We start from the raw sequence: 19542 nt of genomic DNA on the forward strand, positions 1-19542 counted from the left end.
TGGACGAAGTCCAGATCTTCACACCCCATCCTTCCTCTTCCCAGGTATCCTGCATCTCCACCACCAGTCCTTGGATTTCTCAGTGCAGTACCCTGACCTTGGGGAGGGAGCTCCCGATGCCAGGTTTTCTCCCATCTCGACGGGATGGACATGAGTTTGAGCAGGCTCCGGGAGTTGGTGACTTGGTGACGGACAGGGAGGCCTGGCATGCTGCAGTTCACGGGGTTGCAAAGTCTTGACACAACTGGGCGACTGAACTGAGACTGCACTCCCAGGAGAAGCCTCCAGGGGGCGCCCTCACCCCCCAAGTGCAGAGGGATTAGGGTGCAGAGTCAGCGCTGGGCACCAAGCCTGGGGTGATGGTTGGAACACAGGAACTAGCTCTGTGACCTAGAGAAATAGCTTGGCTACTCCTAGTCTGTCTCCTCATGTGTCAGAAGGAAGAATGATAGCTATTTTGTTCCCGGGTCTACTTACCACATCGGGTTGCAGGGGCGGAGTGATGGAGGCCCTTGAGCCTGCCATAGGGCTTTCCCTTGCGGCTCAGCTGGTTAAGAATCCGCCTGCAATGCGGGAGACCTGGGTTCGATCCCTGGGTTGGGAAGATCCCCTGGAGCAAGGGAACAGCTGCCCACTCAGTATTCTGGCCTGAGGAATCCATGGGCTGTATAGTCCACGGGGTGGCAAAGAGTCGGAAGGGACCGAGCGACTTTGACTTTCTTTGTCTTTTCAGCCTGTCGCTAGGCGGCTCCTGTCTCAGGGAGGAGTTCTGCGTCTGGACCCTAGGCGGAGAAAAGGACAGGGCTTCCTGGGAGGGAAAGGGAACGGGCCTAAAGTCCCCCCAACAGTATGATCGCTGGCCCGGACCCCAGCTGTTTGGAATTCAGTCCACAGGTATTTCTCAGCTCCGGCTGCACGTAAACCGGTGTTTGTGTGTTTGGGGCCCTGTGGGGAGAGGGAGGGAAGAGGCGAATGGAAGCAGCAGTCAGGTGGCTTGAATGAACCATCGCCCGCTAGGCACCAGGTTTTCATGTTCACTGCCTCCTTTTTTTCCCTCACAGTCACCCCCGAGAAATAAACACGCTCACCTCCTTTTCACAGACGAGGAAGCAGGAGCCGCTCCAGATTTCCCACCTCCACCCGCAGCCCGCACGCCCCCTCCTCAGGACAGTCTGAGTGAACTGAGGGACTGGACACGGGAGGAGAAGCTCTCCAGGGGCTCTCCAGGGCTCAGGTCCCGGCTGAGTCACCTGCCTGGGTGTCCGTTTCATATGGCCTCTCTGCTACTCACTGACCAAGAACGTGACTTAATTCCCCGTGGGCGATCCCACCAGGCACATAAAGAAATGGGTGATGACTGTGACAGAGAAGCTGAAAGCCTCAATTACCCTTCGTGACAGGAACATGGGACTTGTTTATGAAGAGAGAAATTTTTGCCTCATAAATTGCACTTGTGAGGGGTCAGCCCACGCTGCTGGTGACCCTGTTACATCCTTCACAGCCAGAGGCAGCCTCACAGATGGCAGGGATCACCCCAGCCTCACCCCTGCTTATTAAGCCCCAGATTCCCGGTTTGAGAGAGCCCTGAGGGGTCGGAGCAGGGGCCAGGGTTAGGCCAGGAGAAGCAGCCAGAATGTAGGAATATTCCCGGCTCTCATCCTGGCTCTCCTTACAGGTATCAGTTGTAGGGGATGGGCAAAGGAGAAGGTCTTTAAAAGGTTTTCTTGGCGCTCCCACCCCCAGAAATTCTGATGTAATGGGTCCAGCGTGGAGCCTGGGCACTGGGAGCTTAAATGGTGGCTCAGGTAATTCTGATGTACAGCCAAATGGACGGCTAAATAGACCTTACCCCACCCTGCCAACTGATGAATTGAACAGAAAGTTTTTAGCAAGTGCGGGCTGGTGGGGGGACAGGACCAGGAATAAAACACAGTTTCTACTCAGGCTCCTTTACGTGAAGCTGTATTTCTGACTCCCCATATCCCATGGGCAACAGGGACCCTGTGAGGAGGCCTGGGTGCAGGATGTGGTCCCTTGGAGAGAAGCAAGCCCAAGCTTGAGGTGAGCCCAGAAGATGATCTGATCTGTTTGGGAGCTCCCATCAATGCACACAGCCATGGCTCCCCTCCCAAAGCTGTCATTCCCATGGGCGTTCACCCCTTCATCTCTGCTGTCTTGCTCCCCGGACCTTCACCAGGTGTCCTGAATGTCCCACACCCAGCTGCCTGAGGATCCCCTTTCACACCACTTACGAACGTTTGCTGACTTCCTCGGGTTCATACTGAGCACCAGGACTACCAGAGGCAGCGGCCTGGTAGAAACAGGGACATGGGGGGCTACTTCAGGGACATAGAGGTTCTTATCCACAACAGCTGGAATCCATCCATTTGGTGCACTACCGCAGGGGGCACATGCGGAGGTTCAGAAGATTTTCTAATAACTTGTGGTTCTCTGCAGGGAGGTTCCATAGCTTTCCACTTACTCTTATGTATTAAAAAAAAAAAAAAGCCACATTTTCTACAATAAAAAGCCAGTTCACTTGAATATCAAAGCCCCAAACTCTCACCCAATTTTGCTGTCTCTCCTTCCCTCAGCCCAGGGGTGGCTTGGGGGTCTCAGGGTTCGTGTTGACATTATGGCAGAGACTCTGTGCTCTTTAGGGGCTTTCCAGGGCAGGGGATGGGGGTTCCTTGGACTGGACAATATCTCCTCCCAAAGTTGAAATGACAGCAGAAACCCTGTTTAACAAGGCTGTTTACTTGCCCGATATTAAAACTTCTGTGTATTGTTGATTTATTTTTTTACTTTTTAAAATGTTTCTTTTTTAATTGAAGTGTAGTTGATTTACAATGTTGTATTAATTTCTGCTACAGAGTGAAGTGATTCAGTTATACATATAAATATATATTCTTTTTCATATTTTTTCCATTGTGGTTTATTGAAGCTGTTGTTTTTTAATAAAGACAGTTAAGAATATGAATTTTCTTATTTTTGTACATGATCATTGATTGCTCCCCGACTCTTCAATAATAAATAAAAGTGTTATATGTCCATGGCACAGTTTCTACAACCCATAAAAGCACTCATTCATTCATTCAACAAATATTTAGCCAGTGGCTCCCATATCACTAAAATTGCTCTTGCCACTATGGACACATCAAGAAATATATTAGCATGGATCCTGCATTCAGAGAGCTGACTGTTCACCCAGAACTCAGAAACTAATAATTATGATGCAATCTGCTGCAGAAAGATAAAAAGCACATCATCCTGCATCTCAAAGACCAGAGATTTCCAGAGTTCACATCTCACTTCGTGACTTCCTAGTACCGATATTATTACTGTTACACTCAGCACTACATTGAGAATATTTTCCCCATATCAACAAATATTTTCAACAAAGTGATTTTAGTGTTTCAAGATGTGAAGGAATCATAAACTCATGGAATCTTTAAAGCTGAAAATCTTTATTCTGTGGGTGTGTGAAGTGGGTTAAAAATCAGGAAATGGTTAGAAGAGTGAATTGTAGAGGCATTTCCTTCCTAGTGGCACACACATTTTGGGAAAAGGAAGGGAAGAAAAGTTAAAACACTGTGTTGGCCAAACACATCACATGCGAGATTTAGCCCCAGCCCCTAAGAAGCCACTCCCTTCCTTGAGCCACAGATGACGGTTCAGAGAACCAGCAGGCTGTGTGCCTGGGGGGTGGCCCTGGGGTGACATGATCAGAACAGCTGATGGTCACTATCCTGTCACACCATGTCCACAAACTAGGTGTTCCACCTTCTCCCTCTGGATTCCTGAATTTTTTGAACAACTGCCTCTATCTTCTCAGCAAAGCCCAAGGGTGAGGCAACCAGTGTTGCAAGCAAACTTTTTCCCTTTCTAAGGGAAGACATCGTGGTCCTTGGAGCCGTAGGGCTGGACCCTTGAACACCTTCAGAACAGGAAGGCTAAACTTGGCCGAAATTCCCTTTCCTCAACCGCAGCCAAACTGCTGCTGTTTTCAACTTTATTTAAACTTTGGAAAGGTCTGGTGCATGTCTTTAGTTGGGAGAGGTTTTTCCTGCCCTTTAATCAGCTCGTAAGTCAATAAGCAGCCCAGGCCATAAAGTTCGTACTTGCAGAAACCAAAGACTAAATCACCATCCGCACTCACACCCAGGGTGGACAGCCTCAGCTTTCAAGAATTTAGTGTTTGTCTTGGAGAAAACCAAAAGCCTGACTGCAACCAAGGGAAAAAGAAAGGCTGCCTCAGCCCCAAGCTCGGCTTCGCCTGCAAACACCGGAGCGAATGTAGTAGCAGAACCGCAGCACGGTTGAGAAACTGTCCAGGGGAACATCTGAGCAGATCTGTTCGTTTGAAAGTTCTGAGATGGTCTGGTTTTGCATTGATCACCTCTCCATGTGTCTGAGGAAGTGAATTCACTAAATCATCTGCTCTTTGTGACTCTGCTTGGTCATCGTTCCCAAGCGATTCCCCTTGCGGAATTGCTTGTTTGAAGCTTTCCAACTAAATTTTAAGCTTTGGGCAGGAAACTTCTGGGGCTTGGGAGTTTGATTTGTTTTCACCACCACCCACCTACCTGCTCACCCACGACTCTTCACACAGGCTCTGTTGCAATGAGATGGGGAAGAAACAAAGTACCTCAAAAGTTGTGGTTCCTGCTTCACTTACTAGCTGACACAGAATAAGTCACTTCTCTGGGGCCTGATTTCCTCATCTGAAGAGTGAGGAGAGCAGTGTCTGCCCTGGGAGGTTGTGCCGCATTAAATACAGGTGATTAAACTGTAAAAGGTCATATAAAGTTGCTTACTATTTATCCTAACTGTTGGGCTTCCCTGGTAGTTCTGACAGTAAAGAACCTGCCTGCAATGTAAAGACCCAGGTTTGATCCCTGGGTCAGGAAGACCCCCTGGAGAAGGGAATGGCAATCCACTCCGGTATTCTTGCCTGGAGAATCCCAAGGACAGAGGAGCCTGGCAGGCTACAATCCATGGGGTGGCAAAGAGTCGGACACAACTGAGTGATAACACACACACATCCTTGCTGTTAAATGCTAGTTACCCACGTGGAGATTTAAACTGTCTCATGAAGGACGTTCATTTCATTTCATTCTCTCCTTACTATTGAGTTGGCTAAAAAGTTTGTTCAGGTTTTTCCGTAACATCTTACAGAAAAACCCAAATGAACTTTTTGGCTGACCCAGTATGTGTCCAACACTCTTCTAGGGGAGAGCAGAGGGCAATTACTAATAGCTCCAGAAAGAATAAAGCTGCTAGGCCAAAGTGGAAATGATGCTTAGTTGTGGATGGGTCTGATGGTGAAAATGTCTGATGCAGTAAAGAACAATATTGCATAAGAACCTGGAGAGAACAGAAGACGAGGGAAGCTTGGTATGCTGCAGTCCATGGGATCACAAAGAGTTGGACATGACTTAGTGACTGAAGAGCCACGATATGTTCCCAAGGAGAAAACATTATAGGAAACTTCTGGAGCAGGAGAATAAACTGCAAAGTGATGGAGCCTGGCCCTGGGCTTGATGCTTTCTCATGAACTCATTTATTCCCTCCACAGCCTCATGAGGTGAGAAATATAATTATCCTCATTCGGATGGAAAGACAGACTCACTCAGAGTGGTTTTCCATTACCTCCTTACTCAAGGTCACCCAGCTCAGGAAAAGTCACAAAGTGTGCTGGTAAACTGACTCTCTGAAGGGGAAAAAACATCTGGCGTATTGGCCCATTGCTCTGGTTTAAGTGCTTCCTCCTTGCCTGTATTCACACTAACTGGCAGTCGCCTGGCACTTGCCTGGCAGTCGAGTGGCAGCGTCAGCACACTCCTGGATGAGCAGCATCTGGAAGCAAACTCAGGTTTCTTGGTGAAGATCCTTTCCTGGGGCCAGAGCTCAGACCCTCTCCTCCAGCAAAGAATCATCTGGCTCTAGGGAGGGACCAGGACTGGCTAAGCCACCTAGTGCTCCATCCCCACATCTACCCAACTAGATCACCCCAGGGCAGGACCTGAGGGCTTGCATTCTAAACATGGACTTGTACGTGCACTGGAGTTTGGGTACTGCCCAGCCCTCATCTGCCAAGAAGGTGATGAGTCCAACCACCCGAAGGCCCCTCCCACTCCTGTCCTCCAAAGGCAGCAGGGGAGCTGACACATCGGAAGAGAGAAAAAGACAGCATCCTGTGTCACCTGTGGCTCAGACAGTAAAGAATCTGCCTGCAACCTATGGACACCTTATCTTTGACAAAGGAGGCAAGAATATACAAAGGAGAAAAGACAATCTCTTTAACAAGTGGTGCTGGGAAAACTGGTCAACCACTTGTAAAAGAATGAAACTAGAACACTTTCTAACATCATACACAAAATAAACTCAAAATGAATTAAAGATCTAAATGTAAGACCAGAAACTATAAAACTCCTAGAGGAAAACAGGCAAAACACTCTCTGACGTAAATCATAGCAGGATCCTCTATGACCCACCTCCCAGAGTAATGGAAATAAAAGCAAAAATAAACAAATGGGACCTAATTAAACTTAAAAGCTTTTGCACAACAAAGGAAACTATAAGCAAGGTGAAAAGACAGCCTTCGGAGTGGGAGACAATAATAGCAAATGAAGCCACTGGCAAAGAACTAATCTCAAAAATATACAAGCAACTCCTGCAGCTCAATTCCAGAAAAATAAGCGACCAATCCAAAAATGGGCCAAAGAACTAAACAGACATTTCTCCAGAGAAGACATACAGATGGCTAACAAACACATGAGAAGATGCTCAACATCACTCATTATCAGAGAAATGCAAATCAAAACCACAATGAGGTACCATTTCATGCCAGTCAGAATGGCTGCTATCTAAAAGTCTACAAGCAATAAATGCTGGAGAGGGTATAGAGAAAAGGGAACCCTCTTACACTGTTGGTGGGAATGCAAACTAGTACAGCCACTACAGAGAACAGTGTGGAGATTCCTTTAAAAACTGGAAATAGAACTGCCTTATGACCCAGCAATCCCACTGCTGGGCACACACACCAAAGAAATCATAATTGAAAGAGACATGTGTACCCCGATGTTCATCACAGCACTGTTTATAATAGCCAGGACACGGAAGCAACCTAGACGTCCATCAGCAGACAAATGGATAAGAAAGCTGTGGTACATATACACAATGGAGTATTACTCAGCTATTAAAAAGAATGCATTTGAATCAGTTCTAATGAGGTGGATGGAGCCTATTATAGAGAGCAAAGTAAGTCAGAAAGAAAAACATCAATACAGTATATTAACGCATATATATGGAATTTAGAAAGATGGTAACGATGACCCTGTATGCAAGACAGCAAAAGAGACACAGATGTAAAGAACAGACTTTTGGACTCTGTGGGAGAAGGTGAGGGTGGGATGATTTGAGAGAATAGCATTGAAACATATATATTATCATATGTGAAATAGATCGCCAGTCCAGGTTTGATGCATGAGACAGGGTGCTCAGGGTTGGTGCACTGGGATGACCCTGAGGGATGGGATGGGGAGGGAGGTGGGAGGGAAGTTCAGGATGGGGAACTCATGTACACCCATGGCTGATTCATGTGAATGTACGGCAAAAACCACCACAATATTGTAAAGTAATTAGCCTCCAATTAAAAAAAAAAAAGACTTGCCTGCCATGCAGGAGACCTTGGTTTGATCCCTGGGTTGGGAAGATCCCCACGTCAGTATTCTTGCCTGGAGAACTCCATGGACAGAGGAGCCTGGTGGGCTGCAGCCTATGGGACTGCAAAGAATTGAGCACAACTGAGCGACTAACACTTTTCTTTCTGTGTCACCTGTGCTGAGATTCTGGTTCTGTGTGTCCATTAGGGGCTGGACCATGGTGGTGAGCTGGTCCCTCTGTCTCTATGATTATTACTGTTTTTCACCAACTCTAAGATGTCGTCACACCATTATTTCATTTTAATTTACCACCAACAAAGAAAGTAGCATAGCTTAACGTATCGTAGTAGCATAGTGTGTGTGCTCAATTCTGTCTGACTCTTTGCAACCCCACGAACTGGAGCCCACCAGACTCCTCTGACAATGGAATTTTCCAGGCAAGAATACGGAAGTAGGTTGCCACTTCCTTCTCCAGGAGATCTCCCCAACCATGTGGGGCCGAGCTCCCACATGCCCGCCTCTCCCTCAGGGCTTGGCTCTTTCAAGCTACCTTATTTTCCAAATCCAAGTTGTTGTTGTTCAGTCACTAAGCCGTGTCCTACTCTTTGCAACCCCATGGCCTGCAGCACACCAGACACTCCAGGCCTCCCTTTCTCAGGTTAATCCGCACCAATTCCCATGCCTCTCCACCCCCGTCCCCACACTGTGGTAACCTCTCGGTGGCCTTGCTCCCCTGGTGAGCGATATTGATGGGAGTGGGGGGCGGGGGGGGGGGGGATCCCTTTTCTCTGTGGCCGAACTGCTATAGGGTGGAGGTTTTTCAGAAGGCATTGGTATTAGGAAAAGAAAGCACAGTAACACAAAGGTTGATTACACCTGGACTTCGTACACTGCTCTGGCTTCTCTTGAGGCTCAGCCGGTAAAGAATTCGCCTGCCAAGAGGGAGACCTGGGTTCGATCCATGGGTTAGGAAGATCCCCTGGCAAAGGGATAGGTTCCCACTTCAGTATTCTGGCCTGGAGAATTCCATGGACTGTATAGCCCATGGGGTCACAAAGAGTCGGACATGACTGGGCGACTTTCACTGTCACTTTGGCCCACTTAGAGTTTACCGAGTCCACAGTAGCACCTTTGCCTCTGCCCTTCCAGGTCATCCCTTCCATTGTCTGGGGAAAGGCTAATAATGCCTTTCCCCAAAGCAATTTTTCAAGTTCGTATTCACTTTTGAATGGTTTGTTGTCATTTTGTATGTATGTGTTGGAAGAAGGGTTCTGGTGGCCGTTTGATGCAGGCAGATTTGAAGAGGAGTCAGTTTATCCCTTTGCCCTTCTAAATAAGCATGTGGAAGGGAGGGCACCTCCAGTTAAAAAGACCCTGGGATTTGGCTCTGCTCGCATAGGAATACACAGAGGTATCTGATGTCAGCCAGCCTGGCTCTTGAATTTGAAGATTAAAAGGCTTTTGTTCCACCTTGAAGCAAACAAAGCTGCCGACCGACAAGGAAACGTTCTGTTTTCCTGTCAGGTTCAGTGACCCAAACACCATCTGCTGTAAGGTTTCTCACCAAACCCGATTCACGTGTGAAGAATTCACACATGGCATGTGTGATAGATTCGGGGTTAGCCTAAGGTCTACTTCTTACTAAGATCATCAATTATATATTCTTTAATGTTTTTATTTCTTTAATTAAATAATGGCAATGTGACCAAGTCCTCTGTATAGAGAACATTTCACATAGACCGTCATCCTTCAGTCGCATCCTGATTACTGACTTCGTGTCTGCATGTCACCTTCGAGACTGCATCCGCATATGTATTTTAGCTCGCTGCATTCAGCGTCTGTTGTAATTTATATTTTCCAAGTGGAGTAAACAGCTCAGTGAGAGCAGTACTGCTCAGACCAGCACCAGTTCCCACTGCAACTCTAAACCATCCCCCCAAAGGCCACAGCTACTCTTTCCTTTCATTCTCAGGATGTGACCACACATCTGTGACAGGGACAGTGTACCCTGTAAATGAAGCATAGCTGTAATACACAGCTAATACACAGTATTAGCTGATACACAGTAGGTGCCCAGAAAATGCTGGGAGGAGCTGAAGTCTCCATTCAGACCAGTCAGATCATTTTGCACTGACCTTAGGCTGTCTGCCTACTTAGCCAGAGTCTTCCACTTTTCCCCACTGCCTTCCCACTGGAGGAGCAAAATAATGCAGTGATGACTCTGTCTGGGAAATCCGCATGGGTTGGGGGAGGGACTTGGATTTTCCAAAAGAGAAGTAGAACTGACTCAAAAAATAGCCCTTGGATAGGATACGGTCTGGGAAAGGAGATTCTGCGAGATGCTGCTGCCATCTAGTGGTGCAAATGCAAATGACAGATTTTATATCAGACCTGAGGGGATCCATAAAAACAACCTGCCTGCAATGCAGGAGACCTGGATTCCATCCCTGGGTTGGGAAGATCCCCTGGAGGAGGGCATGGCAACCCTCTTCAGTATTCTTGTCTGGAAAATCCCCATGGACAGAGGAGCCTGGCGGGCTGCAGTCCATGGGGTCGCAAAGAGTCGGACAAGACTGAGCGACTAAGCACAGCACAGAGGGGATCGATAGGCAACAAAAATCTCAGAATCTTAAGATTCAGACATTCAACAAGTCATCACAGGCAGAGCCAACACATGCTGATTAAGTGGTCCTTCCTGGCCTAGCCTCTGCCGTGCATTTAAGTCTGGGTGGTGGTCCAGCAGGTAAGAGAAGACAGACTCAGGTCCACTGAATATAGGACCCTGCCAAGACAACACCAATTAGGAGAGGACCAGATCCGGGTGGGGGGCAGGCAGGCAGAGGAGTGATGGGGCTTGGACTCTTACTGTAATACACATCTATTATGCATTTAAAAATACATTATTTCTAAGGTTATAAATAATTTATTACGTGTTACAGACTTGATATTCTCTAGGGCAAGGGTTCTAAACCTCAGGCCCACCAACTGTTGTCCCTAGATATACTTCAGGGGTTCCGTGAACTTGGGCAGGAAAAAGAGGACGTCTTTATTTTCAGGAAACTTAAGCTGAAATTTAGCATTTTCTTCAATTATGAGTTAGGCATCAAACCGTGGTGGTATTAGCAGAAACGGTGACTTCATTCACAGAAAATTTTTGAATATTTTCCTATCATTTGTAGTCATTGCGAATGTCTCAAATCACTTACTTATCATGACTTTGAAATTACAGTGATTGTTGTAAGTGCTGGTAGATGTTATTGATGTGAATTAAGAAGCATTTATATTATTAAATGTCTCACCTCTTAAAATGTTTTGGAACCTGTATTTCAATGTAATTGACGTCTTTGAAATCTTTTGTCTTTTACAAATTTGAAGACGTTATTCTGTAAAGGGATCCATGGAGCACAAGAGGTCAAGGCGTGCTGTTCTAGAGGCTCAGGAGCGGGACTGGTGACCACCGGCTGGACTAGTCAGAGCAGGGATGAAGGTCTTCCTTGCACTTCATTAAAAGGGGCCTCACAGAGAAGTTTCAATACAAGCCTTTCCTGAGGAAGCAGAGCCAGGCTTTGCTAAAATGTAAATATGGGAAGGTCTCTATGATTTTTTCTGTGTCCAGTCCATCAAATGGTCCCTTTGGAAAGAATATGAGATGATAACTTGGTCCTAAAGGAAGAATGGTTTAAATCATTTTCATTTTGGGAGCATTTTCATTATATGTGACTTAAAGCCTCTATGAAAACAGAGGACTGACTAGTGATGGAACTGGACTGGCATGGCAGACTCAGTCAGCCTGCCCTTGAGTTGCACTGTTCCCAAGGCCTTGTCAGTGTGCATTGGCAAGATTCTCTTGGTCATAAACAATATAGAAACCAAGTTGGCCAGAGTTAGAAAAAAAGGCAATTCAGTGGAGGCCATTGGAATCCAAGTTAGAATGGAACCACCCTTCTCAGAGCAGCAGCTCAGGCCTCCTCGCAAGAGGTGTCTGGGGACCTTCTCTCTAGAGCAGTTTCTCCAGTTTAAATGAGCATATGAATCATGGAATCTGTTAAAGAGCAGATTCCAACTCAGTTGATCTGGGATGGGCATTTATAAACACCCTCACCCTGGGTGATGCTGCTGGTCCATGGACCACACATTGAGTAGCAAGGGTCCCACACACCTGTCTCCACCACTGTGCCTGCCTGCTGATTGTCCCTCAGTCCAAAACATCAAATCCCCGGGAGAGAAAAGGCACTGGCCTGAATTGAATGGGTATCCAGGCCTATCTCTGAAACTATGGGCAGTATAGCCTTACAGCATGGGTATGTCCACCTTCAAGGAGGGCAGAAATGAGCTATTGCCTGGAGGTCCCACCCTGAGGCAGAGGGAAGTCTTGTAGCCCTGTGACTTCACTGTCTGCTCCTTGCCTGCTCCATCTACACCATCTTCCCACCCAGTGACTTTCTCCAACAGCCAAAGGACAGTTTTGATGAGGTTGTTGTTCATGGGCTCCCACAGCCCACAAGAACGGGTACTTTCAATACCCTTAACCCTTCAGATGTGGTCACTCTACTCCCAGAATCACACCCCATAGAGCTCATAGAATTTAGCCTATGAAGGCCAGAGTCTGCCCTGTGGATGACCCCCTAGTATTTCCCATACTCCAATTCCCCAGTATCTGTGGAGCTCAAGGTCTCTCCCTGAAATCTAGATATGGACACCCGTTGGGTCTCTCCTCTGAGGCTCACCCACCACATCCACACCTGCCCTCATTCCAGCCTTCTTTGGCTATATCCACAGCCAGGGGCAAGGGACACTCAGCCTCTTCTGCCCTGTGGGACTCCAGCCACTCAGGCAAGCCCCACGTACTTCCCTCCACAGGGACACAGTGGCTTCCTCACCTTCCTCTCCCCTCCCTGGGCCTCTTAGCCTTGGCAGGAGTGACGTGTACGTCCTTCCCCAGCCACCCAGTGGGAAGCAATTAGAAATTCATGGACAGAAAATGCCCAGCGCAATGTTTCTGGCAGAGCAAATCAAATTCTCTGAAAGCCTCTGAAAGCAGGCTCTAATCGTGAGGACTGCCAGTACAGCCCCTGGGGCACTAACACCAAGCAACGGGCCTCTTCTAACCCTGGCTCACAGGGCCCATATTTTAAATTGCCATGGTGGGGTTGGAAAGACTACATTTTTCAAAACTTTTTGTTGTTGTTGTTTTTTAACGTTTTTTTGAGTCAGTTTTCTGTTTTCCTTCCTGCTGTTCCATTTCCTTCTTTTATTGTTGCCTTTGTGTTCAAAGAACTCTCTTTAGCCATTCTTTCAGAGTAGACCTGCTGGTGGAAAAGTCCCTTTATTTTCCATTGTCTGAGAACATCTTGGTTTCCCTGCGAGGATATTCTCGCTAGATACAGGATTCTGGATTGAGGGATCTTTTTTGACACTTAAAAACTGTGTGCCAGTTCTTCTGGCTTTCATGGTTTCTGATGAGAATGGGCTGTTATTCAAGTTGTTTTTCCCTAAGAGGTAAGGTTTTGTTTCTCTTCCCATACCTTTAAGATTTTTTTTCTTTGAGTTTAGATCTCAGAAGTTTGACTGTGATAAGTCTCAGTATAGATTTCTTTCCACTTATTATTCTCTTCAGGAGTTTTCACACTCTGGGAAATTTTATTAGCCAGACAGTAGTTTGACCAGCAATTTTTAAAATGTTCATTTTATATTGGAATATAGTCGATTGGGCTTCCCAGGCGGCACTAGTGGTAAAGAATCTGCCTGCCAATGCAGGAGACACAAGAGATGTGAGTTCGATCCCTGCATTGGGAAGGAAGATCCCCTGGAGTAGAAAGTGGCAAACCACTCCAGCATTCTTTTCTAGGAAACTCTATGGACAGAGAAGCCTGGAGGGCTACAGTCCATGGGGCCATGAAGAATCAGACATGACTTAGCAACTGAGCAGTGTTCCCTGCGTTATACAGTAGGTTCTTGTTGGTTATCTATATTAAATACAGCATTGTGGCCATGTCAATCCCAAACTCCCCATCTATCCCCGCCTGCATCCTCCCCACCCCACCCCCAACCCGGTCACCATAAGTTTGTTCGCTAAGTCTGTTTTGGTTTTATAAATAAGCTGACTTGTGTCATTTTAAAAAGTCATTTCATTTATGTATTTATTGGCTGTGTGGGTCTTCACTGCTGTGCGGGATCTTCTCTGATTGCAGTGGGCAGGGACTACTCTCTACGTGCAGTGCGTGGGCCTCTCATTGTGACGCCTTCCCTTGTTGCAGGTCATGGGGTCTAGGCACTCGGGCTTCAGCAGGTGTGACTCCAGGGTCCCAGAGCACAGGCTCAATAGTCACGGCACACAGGCTTAGCTGCTCCATGGCACGTGAGATCTTCCTGGACTAGGGACCAAGCCCCTGTCTCCTGCATTGGCAGGCAGACTATCATTGAACCACCAGGGAAGACCCCATTTGTGTCTTTTTCTTTTTTTTTGATTCCACGTACAAGCAATAGCATACGATATTTGTCTTTCTCTGTCTGGCTTCGCTTAGTATGATCATCTCCAGGTCCATCCATGTTGCTGCAAATGGCATTATTTCATTCTTTTCGATGGCTGAATAATAATTCCATTTTATATATGCACCACGTCTTCTCTATCCATTCATCTCTCCATTCTTTGTAACTTCTATTTCTTTGCAGAGACTTGTTTTTTTCATGCTTGTTTGTGGTTGTTGAAGTATTCTTTTTATCACAACTGGTTTAAAATCTTCATCAGATAGTTCTAACCCATCTAATTCTCTAACAACTGATATCTAACAGAGCATCTGTTCCTTCAGTATCAGCATCTTTTTCCCTTCAGTTGGATGTCTTCCTGGTTCTTAGTATGATGAAGGATTTTTCAACTGACACCTGGACATTTTCCTGTTATGTAATGAGACTGGATCTTATTTAAACCTCATTATCTGGTTTTCTATGACATCAGTCTAGCAGGGAGCAGGTTGGGTTCTGTCTTATCACTAACAGATGGAGGGAGCAGCCCAGACTCTCCACTAGTCCCGTGTTGATGCCCAAAGCCAGGAACTCCTCATTGCTGCTGGGCGGGGCTGGGAGCTTGGGAACTGTGTGGTCCCCACTGACATTGCAGGGCAGGTGACCTATTATCACTGTCTTTTCGTCTTTTTCCTGCGTGCTCAGTGTGTCCAATCCTTTGCGCCCTGGGGACTGTAGGCTGCCAGGTTCCTCTGGAGGAGGTTGCCATTTTCTTCTCCAAGGGATCTTCCCCACTCAGGGACTGAGCCCGCATCTTCTGTGTCTCCTGCTTTGGCAGGTGGATTCTTTTACCACTGAGCCACCTGGGAAGCCCTTGTCACTGAGCAGTGGTGAAATCCTAACCCTCTATTGGGCCTCCTCTGATCCATCCAGCAGGAAGTGGGAGCGAACCCAGGTGGAGGTAGAATTTCAGGCCTCAGTACTGCCTAGCAGGTGGAAGGAATGAAAGTCCCGGCTCTTGGCCTCCTCGGGCAGGAAGGAGGAGGGGCCTCTCATCACAGCCCAGCACGGGAGAAAGTCTGGGGCTCACTCGGCCTCTGCTGGAAGGGCCAGTTTTCCCCAGTGTCTGGCAGGAGCAAAGCAGTCTTTGTCTGGATGTTTTCTGCCTTGTTAGGCTGCTCTTGTCTTCATCCTTGGCTAGAGACAGCAGGTTTTCACAGGGGCTTTTTTATGTCTGTGCCTTTTGTCATTTCTGGGTTGCTGGCTTAGTTAGCTCCAGGTCTGGGAAACATGAGGTTAAAAAAATGAAAACAGATAAGGGAACTCACCACCATATTGTTGCTCAGGCCCCAGAGCCCCTGGCCAGCCTATCTTCTCTCCACCTTTCAGAGTCTTTCTATGTCTGTTTTGTGTATAATGTCCCAGGGTTTTGTTGTGCTTGGAGGAACAGGGAGAAGCGCGTCTGCTTGCTCTTCCCAGAAGCAAAAGTCCTGTAGTTTTTTTTAACATCCAAAAAGTTCAGATATAATGTTCATGGTTTCTGCAACGAATTCCCTGTTGAAATGCTAGCTATTTGGTTTGGTCCTTGATTTAATGGATTCCCTCTTGTGGTAGAAATGTGATTTAGCTTTTGTTTTATTGGAGATGCTACTCAAGAATATTTTTCTGTTCACCTCAGCACCTTCTAGGGAAACCTGGTCAGTGATAAAAAGCCTTTTTCAGGGTGGGTGGTGGGGCAGGGTGAGGAAAATAGAGAAAAGACTCTTTTTTCTTTTTCTCTTCTCCAGGAGGTACTCAAATCTAGACACATAGTAAACACACAATAAATAGCCAATAAGTAAATGAACAAATGGTATCGCTTTTAGCATTGGTGTAGACTGTACTATTTTGAGCAAAATGTAAAAAGCACTGACGTTTGGTCACTCTATCCTTAGGGAAACTTGTTGGGATATACTATGGGTCTAGCTAAAGGAAATGGGCTCTTTTTATACCATAGAGATGAGTATTAATTAGTCTGACTTTTCTGGACCACAGTTTAGCAGTGCCTATCAAGGCTTAAAATTATTCAGCCCTCGGTAACTCTATTTCCTCAAGAAATGATAGTAAAGATAGACGTGGTTTTAGGCACAAAGAGAGACATCACAATGAAAACTTAACACCGCTGATGAGAACATTCTCACATGTTATCTGGTTCCTCAGTGGACAAATGGATCGACATCAGGGTCTATCTGTTCAACAGAATAACCTGCCGCTGTTAAAAATGAAGTTTACAAGGACTACATCAGACAGGAGCATGTCTTTGATCAAAACACACACAAATTGTATAAATGCCATGATTAAAACAATGTTTAAAAAAAAAAACAGAAAAAAAGACTATGAGGAAATACATCATCATATATAACTCTGCTGAATGAGTCCGTTTTTTTCCTTTCTTTATTATTCTGGATTTTCATATTATTATCATGCTCTTCACTCACACTGAAGAGGCCTTATTTAAATTTAAATGGATTGACTTTTCTTTTTGTTTTATTATTGATTCATTTTTATCTGATTCTGTTTGTTTGTGGCTGTGCTGGGGCTTTTCTGCAGCTGTGGAAATTGGAGGCTGTTCTCCAGTTGGTGCGTGGGCTTCCCACAGCGGCGGCTTCTCTTGCTGCACAGCAGGCGTTCTAGAGCACAAGCTCAGCAGCTGTGGCACACGGGCTCAGCTCCTCCACGGCGCGTGGGATCTTTCCTAATCAGGGATCGAACCCATGTCTCCTGCTTTGGCAGGCAGATTATTTACCACTGAGCCACCAGGGAAGCCCTCATATTATTATTTTTTTAATGATTTTATTTTTGGCTCTACTGGGTCTTTGTTGCTGCTCGGGCTTTCCTCCCCTTGGCGAATAGGGGCTACTCCAGTTGCGGTGCTCGGCTTTCTCGCTGCGGCAGCTTCTCTTGTTTTAGAGCAGGGGCTCTCGGGTGCACGGTCTTCGGAAGCTGTGGCGCTTGGGCTCAGGGGTTGAGGCTCCCGGGCTCTGGAGCACAGGCTCAATAGTTGTGGTGCACAGGCTTAGCTGCTCTGTGGCATGTGCGATCTCCCTGAATCAGGGATCGAACCTGAGTCTTCTGTGTTGGCAGGTGGATTCTTTACCACTGAGCCACCAGGGAAGCCCTTCATATTATTTTTAATGAAAATGTAGTATATTCTTCTAATGAAATCCCAGCATTTTGTTCCTATAGCACCAAGAGGGAGAGAGTAAGCTGTGGTTGTGTACATAGTCGAGCACAAAGTAGGGAAATAAAGCTGACACATTAATACATGGTAAAACCCATTATTGTGAACATCAATTACATTTGACATCCAAAGACCCCTGAGTTCCCCAGCTGCAGGCTCATCCTCTCAGAGCATCCCATGGATTCTCCCCACCCGACTTCTGTCCTCAGTTCAGTTCTCCGGTGCCCTCCACATCCTGACCGTGGACTGGAGTGTTGCCAAGCCTCCTATCAGCCCGCTGTCTCATTTCCCTAATCTTCCTCTTGTGTGTGCCTGACATAGCTCCTTTCTCTCCTCCCGGCTGTGGGACTCAGTTACTTTACTTCGGTAGGCAGATCTTTCCTCTTTTTCAGGCCGCAGCTCCCAGGGGCCTCCGTCAATCTCCCAGCAAAAAAGCAAACACTCATGGTACTTAGAGAACACCTCAGACTGGAGGAAGTAACCCCACTGAAGATCCAGGTGTTGAGAAGGGTAAATTGGTTCAAAGAGCCCTACTGTGTGCCCTTGTACAGCTGCAGACATTTTTCCTAAATGGGGTCAGACTGGACCATGTTTGACCATGATTATTTACTCCTGAGAAGTGAGTGCGAGTGATTCCAGGCAGTCTGGGTCCAAGTTGGATGATCAGAGACTGACAGGAAGAGGACAGAACACGGCTTCCACTCGTGCTGATGATGGAGGCCCAGGTGGGAACAGGCAGGAAGCTGGGCCTTCAAGTATAGTATTTATCTGTCTCAGCGGCCCCTGAGGCCAGGCCCTGGATGGTGAGGAGTGAGGAGATTTCCTTGAAAGAATGGACTATTTCACTGCCAACCATCCTAGGGCAGGACACGCAGAGCTTCCCACCTCCCTTTTCTAAAAATTGTATCCTGATTTACTTTGCAGAAATGCCTCATCACCATCAGTCATTTTATGCTACTGGGGCTCCAGACCCTCCCCAGAAATGCAGCTATAGCCGAGGCCTTAGCCCACCAGTCTGTGTGGCATGGCCTTGGCCTCAGTGATGGGTTCAGGGCTCAGAATATTAATGGTTCTGACTGACACAAACTGCTCCCTCTCTGCAGGCTCCATTCTTAGGGTTTTGCAAATGTTACCTGTGTTTCCTCAGTCACTCCACACGAGAGCCTCTTGAGTGATCACATCATCATGATTATCTGGGTCGTGAAGATCTTTTTTGTACAGTTCTGTGTATTCTTGTCACCTCTTCTTAATATCTTCTGCTTCTGTTAGGTCCATACCATTTCTGTCCTTTATCGAGCCCATCTTTGCATGAAATGTTCCCTTGGTATCTCTAATTTTCTTGAAGAGATCTCTAGTCTTTCCCATTCTGTTCTTTCCCTCTATTTCTTTGCATTGATCACTGAAGAAAGCTTTCTTATCTCTTCTTGCTATTCTTTGGAACTCTGCATTCAGATGCTTATATCTTTCCTTTTCTCCTTTGCTTTTCGCCTCTCTTCTTTTTACAGCTATTTGTAAGGCCTCCCCAGACAGCCATTTTGCTTTCTTGCATTTCTTTTCCATGGGGATGGTCTTGATCCCTGTCTCCTGTACAATGTCAGGAACCTCATTCCATAGTTCATCAGGCACTCTATCTATTAACTGGATGTTGGATCTCCTCAGTAAATCCTCTTACTTTCTTATCTTTTCTCTGCGATAATCCAACAATTTGTCTTTTTGTTCTGCTTCCTGGGAGATCTCCTTGACCTTACTTTTCATCCATGGAAAACATAATGGGGGTGGGGTAGGGCAATTTTTATTTCCAGATTCTATAGTATCACATTTTTTGTTTCTAGATCCTCTTTCCAATTCTTCCTTTCTTATGGCATCCTGATTATGTTTCCTGGATGTGATCAAGTCTCATATCTCAGAAGATACAGATCATAATTGCCTTAATTGTCTGCTCCCCCCTGTATTAATTCAGTTTCCTCAGTGTTCCTTTTCTCAGCTTGTTTTGGTCACTGTCTCTCTCATGTTACAGGTTTCCCCTGAACTGATTTACAATCGTAAGTAACCTATTCATATTTAAGTGTGACACTAACAAGTTGATTGGGAGCCATGGATGTCTGGGCAGGCTCCATTTGGTAGTTATCTGTGTGGGGGCAGGTGGCCAGCCTGGTTTTTCATTGGGAACCCAAACATGTCAGTAATTGCAGG

The sequence above is a fragment of the Budorcas taxicolor genome, chromosome 11, assembly GCF_023091745.1.
Source record: "Budorcas taxicolor isolate Tak-1 chromosome 11, Takin1.1, whole genome shotgun sequence".
NCBI lineage: Eukaryota > Metazoa > Chordata > Mammalia > Artiodactyla > Bovidae > Budorcas > Budorcas taxicolor.